The following is an 18401-nucleotide window of genomic DNA, read 5'->3' on the forward strand; positions in this document are numbered from 1 at the left end:
ACAATTTCTCAGGGCCTCTTTGGGGGGACAGCTGGTATGGGCCAGGAGCCTGGAGTGTCCTGGGGAAGCCTTAGAGGGTTGGTTAGAATGCCTGTACCATTCTCGCATCCACACTATCAAGGTGGAGGAGGAACGCAAAAATGGTGATTTTTAGCGCCTCTGAGAGAGAGGCACTCTCAGAATTTCAGCAGTGTTACAGATGTTTGCACATGCCTTAGGGTTAATATATGAATTTCTTTCACATGTAGCTTAGATGTCCTTTAAACTGCTGGGGTTTTTCTTTCTTGTGCCCCAGGGAAGTCTGTTCACAGTTCCCTCATTGATATCCCTCCCTATTACAGGTCAGCATGCCAGGGGTGGGATTCCCATCAATACTGTGTCTCTATCTCTCCTATCTATCTCTGTGTAGTCTTTCTATCATTTGACGTGCAGAGGCTGTTCAATCAGCTCTCAGTTCTTCTTCAGGAGAAACCGTTGTATAGGTAGGTGTAGGTTCAGTGTACACATGGGGGGCAGTAAGGTCAAGGTCTTCCTATGCCACCGTCTTGGAGCAGAATGCTCGAATCAATTTTACTTTCAGTTCAGTTCAGTTCAGTTCAGTCACTCAGTCGTGTCTGACTCTTTGCGACCCCATGGACTGCAGCACACCAGGTTTCCCTGTCCATCACCAACTCCTGGAGTTTACTCAAACTCGTGTCCATTGAGTCGGTGATGCCATCCAACCATCTTATCCTCTGTCATCCCCTTCGCCTGCCTTCAATCTTTCCCAGCATCAGGGTCTTTTCAAATGAGTCAACTCTTTGCATGAGGTGACCAAAGTATTGGAGTTTCAGCTTCAGCATCAGTCCTTCCAATGAATATTCAGGACTGATTTCCTTTAGGAGGGACTGGTTGGATCTCCTTACAGTCCAAGGGGCTCTCAAGAGTCTTCCCCAACATCATAGCTCAAAAGCGTCAATTCTTCAGCGCTCAGCTTTCTTTATGGTCCATGTATATATATATGGACTAAATCAATACATTGTACATTTTAAACTTACAGAATATTATATGTCAACTATACCTCAATAAAGTCAGAAGAAGTCAAATGAGTTTTACTCAACAGGACCATCTGACTTTGGCTCATATGGAGCTAGTTTTGGACTGAAATTTTAGGGTATTTAAAAATTATTATTAATTAATATTAAGTCAGGTCTTTTAATATACTGCAATATATTGCAGTAAAGATTTATTCAAGAAAGTAGTTAGGAACAGGGTCCATTTTACCCTGAAGCTCAGGCTGAGAACTTGCAGTATTTTGACTGTTATTTCTCTTGGGGCATGATGCAAAGAAAATAACTGGAGGTGATTGTAAATGAGAAATAGCAAGCCCTCTCTGAATTCTTAAAGTGCCAGAAGTTCTGAGTTTTAAATATCAAAAAGTGAGCATATCTCCAAGCCTTGATTCCCTAGCAAGTTTTGACAAGCTTAAAGAAGCTTTCCCTGGAAATTCCCCAGGCCAAGGACAGCTGCAACTTGCATGAATATGGGCCAAGTTGAGACAACTCAAACACACACACACACACACACAACACACAGCTGCTGGGAAAGGAGTAAAATAAGTAGAACTGGGGTTGAAAGAAGTGCATGGAAACCTATAGGCACACAACACATTCATTCAGAGCTACATCTTTTTTTGTTGTTCATTTATAAAAATTCTTACTTTCCTGCCTCAGAGAAAGAAGCATAATGCAGAAGGAGAAGCTATAGAAATGAGACTCTCCTTTGTGACTTTTCAAAATTAGCAATAGTTGAGGAAGCAGAGGTGCAAAATATTAAATCTGATCATAATAGTAAATGCTTCCAAGATCATTAATCTGGTCAGACAGAGATCTGTACTAAACCAATGGGGACAGAACGAAGGGACAAAATAGGTAATTAAATTGTTAATCCCACTAGGGGATTGTAAGTAGAAAGATATGGGTGGTGGTGGTGGTTTAGTCGCTAAGTAGCCTGCCAGGCTCCTCTATCCATGGGATTCTCCAGGCAAGAATACTGGAGTGAAAGATATGGGAGACCCCCTAAGTTAATGATTACTCAAGAAAGCAGGTTTGTTTAGCCACAAAACCAAGCAGGCTTTGCTTAGCAACAAAACCATACAACAGAAGCATGGAACATGCCCCCAAACAATAAAACAATGGTGGCATGAGACCCACACTCTGCCCAGTGAGCTCATGAAGTTAATGATCCTTAAGACATACTCACTACACATAGAAAACAGTAATTTGTAGATCTAGCTTGACAATGTATGGACAAGAAAACTTCCCTGCTCAACCTGAAGGAGGAACTAATGAAGGAAACATGACGTCTACTCAAGAAAGACAAAGAAGGTCTTCTCCCCCTCCCTACTCTTCCTTTGATTATAAAATTGTAGCTCACCAAGTTCTTGGGGTGTGGCATTTCTCACCCACCAGCTTGTAAGCCTCATAAGCGTCCTATTCTAATAAATCACTTCTTATCTACCACTTCACTCCTGCTGAATTCTACTCTGTACTGAGACATAAAGGAATATGGTATCATAACTCTTCAGAGTGCCCCCCCAAAATGATACCAATCATGTCAAACAAGATAGGTGTTATATCCCAGGGGCTAAATCTCAAGGTTACAGCCTTTTAGACTTATCAAATGTTCTGGTCAAATAAACAATGCTCTTGGAAGCCTTGTATAAAAGAAACACTCCATCTACTCTTCCCAATACTATGAAACAAATCAGCTAATGATTCATACTCAATGCAAGACAGCACCTCAAAGCTCACCCCTGCATCAGCCATGAGACTGTCATTATTTGCTACACAATTAACAAACTGGTCCTAGTCCTACAATAGTCATGATTCTCCTGAGTGGTTTTAAAATTTTCAAAGACAATAAGCTGTAGAACTGTAGGTCCTTCTCAGGTTTTTTTACTAGAAAAATTAGTAATCAAGAACGTGAGCTCAGAAGCCAAACTGCCTGAGTGTGAGTTCCAGTTCTGTCATGCCCTGGCCTTTGGAATGTAGGTAAATTAATCCAATTTCCTATGCCTTAGTTTCCTAGGGGAGCAAAATTCGCCACCCCAAAGAGTGATTCTTTGGCATGACAATTAATTTATGCTATTTAATTTTAAGAAACCAAAGACACAGGAAGTCTTTCTTTTTACCTAACGTTTAGCTGTTTAAAATGTTTAGATAAAGGACCCGCTACCAGAATAGAGCTACTACCAGAGACAGCTGCAAAGAGTATGAGAGCTAGGTATGATGGGTGACACCCAGCAGAGCTTAAGGATCAAGAGTCTGCTGTCTGCCCCATTGTCTCTGCATGACCCAGTAAGCATGTGTTTACCAAACATTTGCTTTTCCTCTCCATTTCAACTGCCTTCTTCCTCTTTTTGAAGTTCCAAGCCAGTACCCCTAATACATTATTTTGCCTTTAGCTGAAGATGGTATTTAAGATGAGGGGTTGGTTTCTGCCATTTTAGCAAGTTAGTTTTCTTGGGTCCCTTTCACAAGTATAAAAGTTATAAAATTTTTGCTTGGTTTTCTTTGGTTTATCTGTCTCAGGGTCCCCTACTAGAAGAAAAATAGTAGTTAACTTTTATTGAATATTAAGTAAGGGCCAAACACTATGCTACAAGATTTACATGATTATTTACTTTTCAAAGCAACTCTTGGATATAAGTGCTGTTTTTATTCCCATTTCATAATTAGAAGATAGAGAGACTGTGGAAAGCTAAGTAGTGTCAGCCACGAACTGGCGCTGACCGTCTACTTCTCCAGGGATTAAACCATGTGCTGCTGCAGGTGTTGATTTTCAACACCTCTGAAAGGAGTTAGAGCGGAGATAGAAATGAGGCACTCTCTGCTGGCCGCACAGGTCTTCAGACAGTTAAGACATTTTCAAGAACTGATTTTATGAGCCTAATTCTTGTATCTCCTCATACCTATAAAAGAACTAAAGTTCTTCATGGTGATGACTGTTCCTTGTGACTAGCAGAAATCTTCTGGAAAAAATATGTACTTGATTGCATGTATTCCCCCTTCACCAAAATGACATATATACTGACCTTCCGCCTGCCTCTTTGGAGCAGTTTCTCAGAGCTATCGGAGGAGCTGTCTCCTGGGCTGCAGTCTTCATTTTTACCTCGAATAAAATTTAACTCACAGCTCTCACATTGTGTACTTTTTGGAGTCAACAGTAACTTGCCCTAATTCAACTAGCAAGTAATCACACAGGGACTTAAGGGCAGATCAGTCTGAATACAATTCAATCCATTCTCTTATTTACTAGCTAGATGGATCTTAAATCCCCAAATTGAACTTTATTCAACAGATAATGAGATGCAATTGACAAAGTTTTAAATCAGGGGTAAGATAACACTTCTAGTTTTGCCCTGGTCCTCCCACCCTGTCCTCTCAGCAGCAGGTGAGTAGGTGTTGGCTGGCAGTGATTTACATTACTACACCCCACATTATTCAGACACAGGTGAAAAAAAAAATCAAGCTAGCTGCTTGGCTCACAAAAGACAGCCACATTTCTAACCTGCCAGAGCAGTCTCCCATCCCAAGGTCTGACTGAACTGGAAGGAGACCTAGGATTCACACCGGTGAGTCTCCTCTTGCCCAGGGGCCCGTGATGGGGTTAGCTTTCCCTTTACCCATGGGGAGGACGGGAGCACAGCTGACTAAGAAAGGTCTGTAGTGTGTGTGAAAGTCTTCTTGTTCCTGGTCTTTGCTTTCCTTCTTGATCTGACTCTGTCTCTGTCTATCTCTCTGTCTTTCTCTTGTATATATGTGTGTGTGGGTAGGTCGCTTTCCTCATCATTCTCTATTGCTCTATTATGATCGCTCTCTGACTTGCTCGTGTCACTCTCTCTGTCTTTGTCTTCTTTGACTTACAGTTTGTTAAGGTCCTGCTTTAAACACATTTCAGAGTTCTTTGCTCAAATCTAGGAACCCTGGGAAAGAGTCCTCATTGAGGACTCCAGGTCTGAACTGTCTCTGAAAATGTGAACAGTCTACAGAGGACACACAAAGACCAAAGTACATGTACAAAGACTGTGTAAGAACTCTTCTACCTTTAAATTCACTGAAGCCTGGGTCCATTTTTTGGCTTTCATTGTCAATGGAACTGAGCAATATGGGCTTCTGCTCCCATTATGTTCTACTATGTCCTCTACTGTATCTATTTTTGTCTTAAAATACACAGGTAAATCAGATCTGTGTCCATGTCTTCCACCAGCCACTGAGCACTTGAGGAATGGGATTTTATCTTATTAGTGAAAGAAAGTGAAGTCACTTAGCCGTGTCCAGCTCTTTGCGACTCCATGGACTATATCCTATCAGGCTCCTCTGACCATGGGATTCTCCAGGCAACAATACTGGAGTGGGTTGCCATTTCCTTCTCCAGGGGATCTTCCCAACCCAGAGATCGAACTCAGGTCTCCTACATTGCAGGCAGATGCTTTACCATCTGAGCCACCAGGGAAGCCCCTTTATCTTATTAGTCTTGCTTAAAAATAGCTTTTTATCTAAGTAAAATGAATGAATTGAATAAATAAATGACAATAATTGCTGTATTCTCTGGGCTCCTATACCACACTATAAAATAATTGCATTCAAGCTTAATCACATTCATGCCATGGTTATATGTGTCACTTTTCATAAATCTCTTGAGGACAGGAAAGATATCCCACTTCTCCTTTATTTCCCATTATCTGCCACAGCTCCACAGAATGTATTGAATAAATACTTATTTTTAAATGAAATAGTGAATATTTCTCCTGGCAGGGCCCACCCAGTGTTCCTTAGATCCTGGGAAACCAGGGTGGTGGTGGGGTATATAGGCTAGAGAAGAATCTAGTAGTCACCCATATGTGTGTAAATATTTAATCATTGATAAGGTTACCCCACAGTCTAACAGTTGTATATCAGCCCTGTATAAATAGGGCCTGCTAATCCTTTCTCTGAGGATATTTTCCCTGACTGATTGCATCTATTTTTTATTAATTTGACTGTTATCTATGCTGATGATTCCTTAATCTAAATCTTCAGCCCAGACAGGTTTCTGGTATGCAGGACCGTGTTACCAGCCTAATAGCAGGCATCTTCACTTAGATGTTGATGTGGTAGCTAAGGGCATTTATTCTAGAGCCAGGCTTTCATAGAGCCTTAACAAGTTACATCTCTGAATAATCACCCATAAAATAAAGATATAATAATACTTACCTTAAGACGTAAGTTTGTTGTCAGTATTAAATTAAACAATATAGGGACTTTCCTTGTGGTCCAGTGGTTAAGACTCTGTGTTTCCACTGCAGGGGGCATCGGTTCAATCCCTGGTCAGAAACTAAGATCCCACATGCTGTGTGTCATGGCAAAAAAAAAAAATTAAAATAAAAACAAAATAACAAAAACAATACATGTAAAGTATGTAGAGGAATGTTTGGAAAATATAAAGAGCACATGTTAACCATTATGTTAATCTCAAACTCAATCTGTTAAAATTAAATGAGTTATCTTCCTTCAGCCTCAGATCTGCTCCATACCTTATAGTCTCCTATAAGGCATGGGGCATTTCAATAAAATGCCCAATTAAGGATAAACCTAGGAATCACCTGCAAGACATTCATTTGCACAAACAATAAAAAAAGTTCTGCTATTCATTTAAAACTCTTAAATATGTTTTGATTCTGTATCTTTTTCTCTGTCCTTCCTAACACAGTTCTATTTCTTGTTCTAATCATTCTCTCTCAGGTGCACATTTTTCTTATATATCTGATAGGCTAAATAACAGTCCTCCCCCCTCCCAAAATATCCATGTTCTAATTCCTGGAACCTGTAAACTTTGTATGGCAAAAGGGACTTGCAGAGGTGGTTAAATTAAGAATATTGGGACAATATCCTGAATTATCCAAGAAAGCCCTAAATGCAGTCACCTACGAAAAAAGGCAGATGGAATTTTTACTACAGAAAGGGAGAAAGCAATGTAACTACAGAAGCAGAAACTGGAATAATGAGGTCACAAGTCAAGGAGTATCAGTGGAAGCCAGAAAAGGTAAGGAATGGATTCTCCCCTGGAGCTGGTTCCTGAAAAAGCTATATGTCCTACCATACATTGATTTTAGTCCCGTAAGACAGACTCAATATAGAATTCTGGACCCAGAACTATGAGACAAAAATTTTTTTGCTGTTTTCAGCCACTAAAAGGTAATTTTTTAATACCAACAATGGGAAATTAATACAATCTCCTTCATCAAAAATTTCTCCCTCCCTATAGGATCATTCCTACCAAGTGCTTTGCTAAATCCGACACCTAAAATAAATTTTCTTAACCACATGACCCATTCCTGTAATAGCCCTATTACTCTGCTTATACTGAGAGCAAAAAATATTGGAAGACTTAGCTGATCATCTCATCTCTAATTTTCTCTTTATGCACTTCCATTAAGCTTTTTCCCCCACCAATAGAAATGGCTTTTATCAAGGTCATCAATAAATTTCTTCTTAAAGGACACAATGACTAATTCACTATCTTTATCCTCCTGATGCCTCAGAAGCACTTAGTAAGGTTGACCACATCTTTCTCTTAGAAACACTTCCTTCTCCAGGATTCAGTGAGTTCATATATGCCTCATTCCCCGCCTCCTCTGCTTCCTTCTAGTCTCCTCTTACCTCTCATCTAAGTGCTGGAATGCTGCTCACCTTCAGGGCCCTTCTTTCTTCTCTATCTATACTTTTTTCCTAACCAAGCTTACCAGTCCCATGCCTTTAAATACTAAATATGGGCAACTCTCTGGTCTGTATCTCCAAATTGGACCCACTCCTTTAAAGGTACGCCCACTTCAGTCTACTTACCACCTCCACCAGTCTATCTAATTGATTCTGTAAATAAAATATGATGTCCAATCTGTTTATATAATAAACTGACCATCTCAGGGCATGACACCAGAATCAATCTATTATACTCAGGTCAGAATCTTAGAAATCATCTGTGTTGGTTTTTAATCTCTGCACAACAAATTAGTAAAAAATCAGTAGCTTAAAACAACACCAATTTATTATTTTACAGTTTCCATGGGTTAGGGATCCATGTAAGAGTTAGATAAGTCTTTTGGGCAAGATTGGAAAAGGCAGCAATTAAAGTGTTTTCCATGCTCCTTATCTCATCTGGAGCTCAGGGTCTTCTTCAAACTTCATTTAGGTTATTAGAAAAATTGAGCTTCCTTCAGATTATGACTTAAGTTCTCATTTTCTTGCTGGCTATCAGCCCAGAATCACTCTCAGACCCTAGGAATATTACCCAAACAGGCAGTTCAATACACGCTCTCTTCCAGATCAGCAGGAGCATACCTACTGCTGCTTCTTGCCGCTTTCAAGCGCTTACCTGTTAAGTCAAAGCCGTTTAGAATAGCCCTCCCTGCTTTTGCACATGCGCTGTTCTGCGCTTAGTTGCCCAGTCGTACCCAATTCTGCGATTCCATGGACTGTAGCCTGGCAGGCTTCTCTGTCCATGGGGATTCTCCAGGCAAGCATACTGGAGTGGATTGCCATGCCCTCCTCCAGGGGATCTTCCCAACCCAGGGATCGAACCCAGGTCTCCCACTTTGCCGGTGGATTCTTTACCATCTGAGCCACATAAGGTAATATAATTTCAGAAGTCATATCCCATCATATTTATAGAATCTGCCCAAACTAAGGGGGAAGGGACTATATAGGGCATGAATACAAGAGAGGGTGGGGCGGACTCTATCTTAGCATCTTAGAAACCTGCTTACTATATTATCCTTGAATTTTCACGTTTCTTCAAACCCATAATAAATTCATCAATAATTCCGGACGGCTATGTCTACAAGATAAACTCTATATATGGCTATTGCTCATTGTCTTACTTGCTAAAAAACTTAGTCAAGCTACCATCTTTTTTAGATCATCATTAAGTCTCTTTATTTTTACCACTGCCTCCTTGTGGTAACTATTCTGTCCTCATTCAGAAGACAGAATGATCTTCCTAAAACTCAACCATGTTGTCATTCTCATGTTTAAAATGCTCCAATTGCTTCCCACAACACATAGAAGAAACCCAAAATCTTTATCATGACCTAAAAGGTAGAACATGAATCACAACTTTCTATCATCTACTACTCTTTCCTGTTTTTCAATTTTGCACCAACAACAGTGGCCTTTATTTTGTCCCTCAAAATATCCAACTGGTTTCTGTTTCAAGCCTTTGCATTTGCTATTTCCTATTCCTGGAAGGTTCTCCAAGTTCTTCACATTCCTCTTATCTTCTTTCAGGTTTAAACTTAACTATTGTACCTCCCGCTTCTCTGGTGACTCAGCAGTAAAGAATCTGCCTAAAAATGCAGGAGATGCAGGTTTGATCCCTGAGTTGGGACGATCCCCTAGGGAAGGAAATGGCCACCCACTCTAGTATTCTTGCCTGGGAAATTCCATGGACAAAGGAGCCTGGTGGGCTACAGTCCATGGGGTAACAAAAGAGTCAGACACAATTTAGGGACTGAACAACAACAACGTTGCATCTTCAGAGTAGTCTTTCCTAAGCATCCCCTATCCCCTGGCCCCTAGTAGTGTTTCACCACACCATATTCAATCATCTTTATAGCAGAAAAATCACATTAAGATTTTTATGTTCTTGATATTGTCTTTCTCATGCATATCCCAATATCCTACCTTGCCCTGGAAGAAAATTTCTTTGTGGAAAGGTATTCTGTCTTGGTCATAACTGAATATCCAGCACATGGATCATTGCATGGTGTACGGTGAGTGCTACACAGTTATTTGATGTACTTTTTGGCACTGAAAGTAAGAAAGAAACAAGTAAATTTATAGGGGACATTTTTCAGAAATATGGGGCAAAAGAAGCAAAAGTTAGGGGGGGTTTGACAGTTATTACTATTTTAAAAATCATTCTGATGTGTCTTGAAGTGTACACAATGAGGAGTAACACATTATCCATTGGAAATACTGGAAGAATCATGGTTTTGGGATTTGAAAGACTTGTGTTTGACTTTTCATTCTTCCCTAAAAAAAAAAAAATCATGTAAACTTGGGAATCTTACTCTGTCTCATTCTTGACTTTCTTACCTATAAAATGAGATAGTATCTAATTTTTTATTAAAAATAAATGCAAAAAAAAAAAATAAAATAAATGCAATACAGGCTTCCCTGGTGGTGCAGTGGCTAAGACTCCATGCTCCCAATGCAGGAGGCAAGGTTCAATCCCTGGTCAGGGAACTAGATTCCACATGCCACAACTAAGACCCAGCACATTCAAATAAATAAATAAATAATAAATATTTAAAAAAATAAATAAATGCAATAAATTTTGCAAAGGATTCGCTAAAGTTTTCAGAATGTAAATGATGCTCAATACATAACAGTTTAATTAATAGTGTTTAATTAATAGCCTGTTTTAGTGTTCTCTATTTAATAGAGGAAAATAATTGAAGTACATAGATAGCTATAGTAACAAGGCAAAACAGAGGATAATAAGGATTGTGAAAGCTGAGAGCTAGGTAATGTCTCAGAGAGGGAGGTTTCCTCCTCTATTTCTCTTAAGTTCTTGTGGATGGAATAATAATAAAATTGACACAAAACAGATTAACAGGAGAAAAAGAAACAAGTTCATTTGTGTATATGAAGGTCTCGTGGAAATGGGATCTAAGAAGTGGCCAAAGCAGGTAGCTTTTACACTTTTTAAACAAAGAAAGTTTAAATTTGTGAGAAATTGACAAGAAAAAGAAAATTAGGTTTTGGGTGTTCAGTTAGCAAAGAACCTAAACAGATTTGGGGCAGTAAATTAAAAAAGTAACATGGTTTGTTTACACAAACTTTTCAGCCCAAATTCCCCATCCCTGGCAATATCTTGAGATGCAGGGAATGTACCTTTCACATGAGAGATTTATTTCCTGCTTTCAGGGGGATGGGGAAAGGAGGGTCAGAGTGTCTCACTTGCACTGGTAGTTTCGTAAGTAACTTTAATTCAAAACAATCCATATGCCATTGTTAAATATTTTGGGGTGGTCTGCCCTGAGCTCCAACAGTAGCATCACACCTTCTGAGGAAAATCAAAAGAGTTATATTCTTTGGGGCCCCAGGGGTTGTAGCCCACCAGGCTCCTCTGTTCATGGGATTTTCCTGGCAGGAATACTGAAGTGTGTTGCCATGCGCTCCTCCAGGGCATCTTCCTGATACGAGGGATCAAATCCAGGTCTCCTGTGTCTCCTGCACTGAAGGCAGATTCTTTACCGCTGAGCCACCAGGGAAGCCTGGAATGCAGGTTAAGTAGCCCCACAGCTCTGAGAAACATCCCTTATGTAAGGACTATGTATCACAGGCACACAGTTGGGGGCCCAAGCATTTTGTCCTTGTTTTTAAGCATGGCAGTCTCTGATCTCCACTTCTTTCACTCACTTCTCTCAAACCATCTGCCTCATATGTGTTTTTCCATCATTCCTGTGATCATCCATAATTCTCTGTCCATTTCAGGTCATCATTTCCCAGATGCACAGAATGGAAAGCACACTGAAGGCATGCCTTCTTCACATCCTTGAGGACCTTTTAGAGGAGGAGTTGGTTAAATTCAAATTTCAACTCACAAACATAACTCTAGATGAGGGATACAACCATATACCTCGGGGCACTATCCAGCAAGCAAACCCAGTGAAACTTGCTGAACTACTGATCCAGTATTATGGGGAAGAATACTCCAAGACTGTGACTCAGGAGGTCCTGAAAGCCATAAACCAGCGCAACCTAGCAGAGAAGCTCAGCCAGGCAACAGAAAAATGTGAGTCTAGACCAAACCTACTCCTGTCTGCAGACATGGCTCAAGACTTTTCCTGAAATCTCTGCATCTTAATTAGTTCAACACACACATTGAGAGCATAAAATATAAAAAGAGTTGTATGTTGTGATGCTTTTAAAAATTATTTTTGAGATAAAGTTCACATCTTTCCAACATCTTAGACATACCTGAGTTTGATTCTGACGCCTGTTCTGTCTTTTCAAACTGTGGGGGTTTTGGTTTGTTTGTTTTTTAGCATGCCTTGTAACTTTTTGTTGAAACTCAAAAGAAACTGAGGTAGATAAGCCTTTAGAGTAAAGTTCTTTATTTATCTGGCTAAGAGTTAGGCTGTGCTATTTACTCTAGTATCAAAGACTAAAACTTCCTCTAATGTCCTTGTTTTTTATCCTCGTTGTATTTGAGTTTTCACAGAAACTTCTTAAATTAAGTCAGAGATATCCAGTCTTCTCAAGTATATTCCCCTATTATTATAGGAATATTATTATTATTCAGGAAATTTACTAATGATGGTAAGGTAGGGAGGAAGAAGATGTATTCTACGGTCCAATGATTAGCTCTCAGTCTTTTAGTGAGCCCATGCCACTTGGCTATGATCATCATAGTGATTAAGACTATGATCATCAATTAAGACTATGATCATCATAGTCTTAATTCCTACCATTATTCAAGCTCCAACTGAAATGCTACCTCTGTAACCATTCCTGTTTCTACCTCAACTGAAAGTACTAGCCTTTTCACCTAAATTCACTGTGTGTTTTCTCCTCAGTTCTTATTGATCATATTGTTGTTTCCTTTTTTAACTATAATGATAATTTGTGCTCAATAAACACTGAGAATTTGAAGAAAGAAAAAACATCAGTAATATCCCCACCCAAAGACTAACGCAACAAACAATGTGTCATATGCTATCTTCACTGAGATCAATTTTTTTCACCTAGATTATATTCTATACACAGTTCTATAACATTAGAAATTTTGGGGATCTTAAAACATATAACAAGCTTTTCCCAAAGCAATAAACATCAACTCTTAAGTACTATTTTAAGCTATTTTATTATCCCATCCTGTTGGTGCTCTGTAAATAATTTTGCCAAAATGCATACAGAACATTACCTTGACCCTTCTCTCACAAAATAACCCCTTGGAATTCAATGTTTCTTTTGGTGGCTACTGACATGTCTCTGAATATCATGCTTTTACCACTCTTCCATAAGTTTATCAATATTATGTCTACTAGTTCAATCATTTTATCATTATCAACATCACTATCAATATTATTCATTGTTATCCTACCATTAGGAGGTAAGCTTTTTGCTCAGTTATGCCACCTCTTGCTTCCCCACCTACTCTCTCCCCAATAGCACTATTTTTTAGTTTATATACAGGCTACATTTAAATTTTAGTTTTTAAACTTTTCATTTTGTTCCATTATGAGAGGCACTACCTTGAAATTCCCTAAAATACTTTTACATGGTCAAAGCTGAAAATTTTTTATTTCTTGTTTGAACCATAATAAAAAAATCTTGCATTTTTTATTTATAGCTTGTTTCCAAAAGTTGAATGTCAACAATTTATACTATCATACATATGTAAATTTTATTCATAAAAGAATCAAATGAGTTCAGTTTTTGTTGTTTTGTTTTTTGCTTCATGGAAACTTCTCTTAGTCATATTTTTTTGCATGTGCATCTTGATCACATCCTTATATTCTTCCAACATCTCCAATGTCCTACCAAGTGAAGGAAGTCCTCTATTCTTCCATTTATTTCTTAGATAATTTCCCCTGGAGCCCACCTAATAAAGGGTATGTGGACAGCAAACTTTCTAGGTTGTTAGTTTTTCAAAAATAACTTTATTCACAAACTTGAAGAGTAATTGGAATGGAGTTAAGGTTGTAAGTTAAAAATCCTTTAGTGTCATTGTTTGGAAAGGATGATTTAATTGTCTTTGTTACTTACTGATGGTGAGTCTGATGCCAACCTGATTATCATTCTTTTGTCGGTGGTCTGTTCAGCACCCCATCCCTGTCCCAGATGATTTTAAGGTTGGTGTTCTAAAATTTATCATGAAGTAGAAATTTCTTTCCCCATTTCTTGTGCTAGAAACTGTAAAGGCTTTTTAGATATGAATACCAGTGTCCTTTAGTTCCACAATGGTGAAGGTGAAGTTTCACAGTCTTGGCTACAGGCTGATTTCCTACTTAGCTATAAGTAAGTCATTAGCTAGATATTAACCTTATTCTCAACCAAACCTTAATTTGAATCAGCCTGAATCTCATTTTTTTCCAAGGACTGATTATCACATGGACCATCATTAGAGGTGAGCTAGGAGATTCAGGAATAATCAGTGAGAAGCCTAGAAATATGAGGTGCTAATAAATCGCATGTTCAATATTTTGGCAATAATATAGGAGAAACATTTGCTTAAAAGCATCATTTCTAACAAAAAAGAAAAAAAATGATATCCTTAGGGTAGTCTCTTTAACAACTTTACTTCGATTTCCTTTCTCAGTAAACTTAAAAGTATGGGAGGAAGAGATATAATTATTAAGAGCCATCACAAGACTCTCCGACACTCAGCATACCCCCAAATCAATGTGCTATGGCTGAGATTTCCATATAAATAACACTCTATTTGTCAGCAATAGCCGTTACTTTGACTCATCCTCCTTGTTTGACCACTATTTTTTCTGTGTCATTTTTATACCCAAGTCCTCTCAGTCTATGAGATGGTTATTCTTATTTCCTAATCATTCCCATCACATAAAATACCTATATCTTTTCTTGGGTCATTCCTGGGAAACAGATGCTAATGTTGAACTTATTGATATTAAGCTGCTGGCACCAAACTAGTGATTGTAAGTGGGGAAGGCGCTAAGTTTCAGCAACACTGCAATTCTGACTCCATGTTTTACTAATGGTGAGAATAATGAACACTATTTTCCCTCCAAAGGTGGATCTTCCACTGAAAAAGTTGCAAAAAAGACAAATAAGAGGAAGCAGGAGGATAAAGCAGGACTGAATGAAGATAAATGGCAGCTAATGATGTCAAAGGTTGGTAATTTGCCCTGGGGAAGAGATTTTTGCCCTGAAATTGAGTGGAGTGTCTGGACCAAAGGCTGCTCAGAATCTCAGAGGTATGCTGGTTTCCAGATCCTACAGCATGGCATGGTTGTTCCGTGTCAGCACCAAATGTCTCCAAGGTGTTTTGCAGAAAAGAAAGATCCCGGAGAAATCTGGCTGTGACTCCTGTCTCTGTTGCTCATTCTCAAGCACATTGCTTAATTTTTATGAGTTACTCTTCTCCAAAATGGGAATAATGATAATAGGGGCATTATGAAAATTGATGGTCACTAAACAAAAACCAATTCATTTTCTTTTCAGTTTCTCTCACTGATCTCATTTTCTGCTTCTGTCCATATCTACTAGATTACTTTCTATTTCCTAAGCATATCCAACTTTTACAATATTTGCTTTGGCTTTTCTGTTCTCTTTTTTAGAATGCCCCCACCCACTTACTCCTTTGTGTGATAAAATCACATTCAATCAGTAATACATTAATAGCTTGCAAAACAGTCAACACAATACCTACCTTGTGGTAGGTTCCCTTCTATTTATTTTTAAATTTTACTTTCCACCTACATTCTTTTCATGATTATATGTTACATCAGTTTGGTAAAGCTTTTCCTCATTTTGCATCTCAAGAAAATTTAATCACTTCTTCAAACATGTTGCCAGTATACTTTGAACTTTATACCATTTACGGCCTCAGACTTGTATTGTGGGGCCATACAATTAACTACTTACTTATTCATCTCTCTCAAACTTTATTGGTAAGTTTTAAGCCCTCCAAGGCATGACCCTGTTTTATACTTCATTCCTTGATCATCCTATTGCCTCACACATAAATTGACTCAATTTATTTTTGGAAAGAATATATGCATGTATTCATAAATGATAAGCAATGTAACCCCTTTGATATAGAAAAATAACAGCCATTATCATTGTCTTTTTTTCTTTCTAGAGATTTAAAAATATCTTTCAAACAAAGTCAAAGAAAACACCCAATGAAACTGCTTCTCACAGAGACACTCAACCAGTCAATAATAAGGAAGAATCAATCCAAAATCAACACTTTCCTGACTTGATCAAGCGGCTTAATCTGGAAAGTTATTATCCCAAAAAGATGACCAAAGTAAATTCTCTTTTGATAAATAAGACCTTCCTCCATGGCACTCAACCAAGCACTGAGGAGGAGCTGCCTTTTTGTTTTCTAGAGAAACTTTTGGTATGAGATTGTCATTTGCGATATCAAGTTTACAGAGGTAATAGAGACAGAACCCCTACTGTGTCCCAGACACTGAGAACCACAGAACTAGAAAAATCATTTGAGGACTTTTTTATTGTCAAGGAAACACAATCAACTACAGTACCAACTTGCATCCACCCAGTGGACATACAGATGGCAATTTTTCACTGTGCAGATGACTTTACAAGACAGTATATTTTGACCAAGCTTTCCATTTGTCAATTTGCTCTCCCACTTTTGGTGCCAAATCCTTGCAATTTCCAAATTGAATTCCCTCTTTGGTCTCTGAGGCAAATCAGGAGAAGCTGGAGAGAGGTGGAAAAAATAAGGATGGGAAAAAAAAATTAGGAGTTATAACAACCAGCTGATCAGTTGGCAACCTATACACACTGTATCTTTCATAAGAATTGGAAATTATGCCTCTACTTCCAAATCACAGATTTTGAATTCAGTCCTGAGTAAAAGCAAACATGACCATTTTTTCCTCCATCATTCTAGGGAAGACAATAATAGATGTCTATTGGTAGATGGTATGGTGGAAATCTGCTGGTTCTGTCCAGGTGGGAGAGCTAAGGACAGATTTGAAAATTGTATTGCCTTCACCAATCTCCATGGAAATGCTGAAATACATGAGAGGCAGGTACGCTTCCTGCAGGAAGTCTCCTCGGTCACTGTTATCCTCCTGGCAACTTCTGATTTTGACATAATGAATAGCTCCCTTCTACTTGAATTTTGGAATTCACCCAAACCTCTCATCTGTTTGTTTGAAAATGCAGAAAATATTATGGATAAGAATTATGTTCACAAAGTGAGAATTGGAATTAAGAATCTAAATAAGATAGAATTAGCTGATAAAATTACAGTTACATTAGCACAGCTGCTGAAGAAATCTGGATCTCCTTATAGTCTGAGTAACTGGGCCAACAAGGCAAGAAAGTATGAGTTTATTATTGATGAGGACCAAAGAGATTGCCAAGAAGCAGGGAAAAAAGCAGACATCCTTATGGACATCTTGAGAAAAGTAAAATTATCTGAGATAAAGGGGAAGTTACTACCTCTTCAAGGAGGTCTATGGCATGACTGGTGTAAGAAGGATAAAGAACTCCATCAGCTGCAAGAAAAAGGAAACAAGAGCATTGAACAAGATAAGAACGAAATTGAGAAGGAAAAGCTGAAGATACGCTGTGAACAGTATCACAAAGTCATTAACCTTAACGACCTGATGAAGGCCCTGCTGGAAAGCCTTCAGTCCCACCTGGAGACCCACACAGAGCTCTACTTTCTGCAGGCGCTGAGTATGTCAATGGACCAACTGACCACAACAGAGTTAGAGAAGCTCCACCAGAGGCACAGTTCTTTGTTGCCTCAAGTACGAACAGAAAAGCAGAAGCAGTCAAAGAGAGATTCCCTCAGATGCTGGGAGGCTGAGCTAGAAGCTGTTTCCAAAGAAATCAGTGATTCCACCCTGGGAATTGAGCACCTCTTGAGAGAGCTGGGTCAGATCTATGAAGCTTTGGAAGAAGCTTCCTCCCAAACAAATACACTGTTTCTTTCTCTTCCCCAAATGGCTGCTGACCTGATGATATCCGGGGCTCCCATTGAACTGATGGATGGGGATGCTTCATATGTGCCCCTGAGGTGGGTGGCAGCTGTTTTTGACAAGGTCTCTGAAAAACTTGGAGACAAACGTGTGTTTGTTCTCTCTGTCCTTGGCTTGCAGAACTCAGGAAAGTCTACTTTGCTGAATGCAATGTTTGGGCTGCAGTTGAACCTTAGTGCTGGAAGACATACTCGGGGTGCCTACATGCAGCTTTTGAAAGTGGACGAGATGCTCAGAGAACAGCTGGGCTTTGATTTTATGCTTGTTGTGGACACAGAAGGACTGCAAGTCTCAGAGCTCAGGAGCAAAGCACAAAATGAGGAAAATGAATTGGCAACCTTTGTCATTGGACTTGGAAACTTAACTCTAATCAATATTTTGGGAAAGGATCTTTCAGAAATACAAGATATTCTGCAAATAGCTGTCCATGCCTTTCTCAGGATGAAACAACTGACTATCTCACCAAGATGCCTATTTGTTCATCAGAACGTAGAAGAAATTATAGATACAGATCAAAGTATGGCAAAGCAGAGGTGGCTGCAAGAGACATTGGATGAAATGACAATCGCGGCAGCCAAACATGAACAGTGCTCCGAGGTGCGTCACTTCAGTGATGTCATTAAGTTTGATGTCAAGAACCACGTCTGTTACTTTG

The sequence above is a fragment of the Cervus elaphus genome, chromosome 1 (genome assembly GCF_910594005.1).
Source record: "Cervus elaphus chromosome 1, mCerEla1.1, whole genome shotgun sequence".
Lineage (NCBI taxonomy): Eukaryota > Metazoa > Chordata > Mammalia > Artiodactyla > Cervidae > Cervus > Cervus elaphus.